We start from the raw sequence: 1,911 nt of genomic DNA, 5'->3' as shown, positions 1-1,911 counted from the left end.
TCAGGCCTTGAGTCATCGCTATCATCTTCTAGCGCCCCGCCGCCCGACACACCCAAACACACCGCTAATAACGTCCCCCCCCTAGTCCCCCCCCCCCCCCGCATCCCAATCCCAAGCCGCCACGTGTATCTCTCTCATAGGGTGTTAAGGGATTGCGCGCCAACTCTCCATAAAAGGAGTTGTTTATCACAGGCCACAGTGGAAGCCGGCGCCATCTTCTAATGGCGGCCACGGTCTATAAGAATGGCTTACCACAGTTGTTTGTTTTTTGTGGACCTCAGGATTGAACACAGGGTTGTTCTACCACCAAGATACATCCCAGCTCTTATTTTTTATTTTGAGACAGGGTCTCCCTAAGTTTCCCAGCCTGGCCACGAACTTGCCATCCTGCTGGGATTACAGGTAGGTGCCACAGCACCCAGTTTGACACAACATCTTTGAAGGTGTGATTTTGAGATTCCATGGATTGCCATGTAATGGCAAAAATTAGAGAATATATTTTTATTAATGTATTCTGTAGCTCATCTCTATCTCTTTGATCTTCCCTTTGCTTCATTTAGATGAACAATAATTCTTTCAAGGGCTGGGGATGTAGCTCAATGGTACAGCACTTAAATCAGCATGCACAGGGCTCTGGGTTCAGTCCCCCGTACTGCCAAAAAAGAAAAGCACGTGTTGTTTAAAATCCTTATTTGCATTAATTTGTACCTCAGCAATATGTGGTTCTGAACACTAACGTGATATTGTGTCCCTTTCATGGTACTCTTCTGAAAAGTTCCTTGTTAACATGATGTGACAATAGTCAGTTATTTCCCTTCTTTTAAAATCCCTGTGATGGAGAGGGTTGCCTAATGTTGGCACTCTGAAATTTCTGTCAGTAGTATGCTATTGCTATTTCTATTCCATTTTCCCAATCTTCTATCTTTCCGGTCTTACATTTTAAACACTTTATATTTTTGAGCATTTGTGTTGGGAACAGTGAGACACGTGGGAATGAGTCACAGTTGGAGTCTACATGCAAAGACTTTGCTATGCAGTGGGAGAGAAAAGATGCATTAAAGTACATAAGCTGCAGAACTAGTTAGGTGCTCAGAGGAGTGACAGTGCTGCCCCTGTCGGGAGGTGGCTGCCGACCAAAGGACTGGGGAAATTTTCTGGAGAAGTGTGGGAACGGAGCATTCGAAGTTGGACTTTCAGAAATGGAGAACAGGATCCGCAAGCAGAGAACAGCAGAAGCAGTCAGGATACCTCGGGGACTGTGGGGAGAAGAGAATAGGAGAGAGCACGCAGAGCTCGTGGGGGGCCAGGAGGGGCCATCCTGTGATTCAGGAAGAATGACCTGGCATCACGATTTAGGAAGCTGAGTTCCCATTGCATTGAGACGAGTTAGGAGGAAGCTACTGCGATAGGTAAATGAGGAAGTCAAACGTAGTTAGTAAAAATGTAAAGGAAAGGAGACTTCAAAAGGACTTGAAAATAGACTGATATTAGATGTCAGGGGGAAAGGAGAGGAGATATTAGAAGAATTTTCATCCCTGGATTTCTGGAAGAATGGCAGTCTAGCGACAGAGGTGAGCAGCAGTAACTCCAGGCAGTGCGTTGCAGCTATACAAAGTTTGGGTTGGCAGCAGGGGCCACGTGCAGATGGCCAACTTGAGGGCTCATAAGAAAGACCCAATGGGCTGGGATTGTGGCTCAGTGGAGCACTTGCCTAGCATGTGTGAGGCACTGGGTTCGATTCTCAGCACCGCATATAAATAAATGAATAAAATAAAGGTCCATCAATGTCTAAAAAAATATTAAAAAAAAAAAAAAAAAAGAAAGAAAGACCCAAGCTGAAGAGACAGAGGGGGAGTTATGGCATAGAGTCGAACCTTGAAGTTGGCTGTAAATAATCAAGGAAGAAAGATA

The sequence above is a fragment of the Marmota marmota genome, unplaced genomic scaffold (genome assembly GCF_001458135.2).
Source record: "Marmota marmota marmota unplaced genomic scaffold, marMar, whole genome shotgun sequence".
Taxonomy (NCBI): Eukaryota; Metazoa; Chordata; class Mammalia; order Rodentia; family Sciuridae; genus Marmota; species Marmota marmota.
This window is presented reverse-complemented; position numbering follows the sequence as displayed.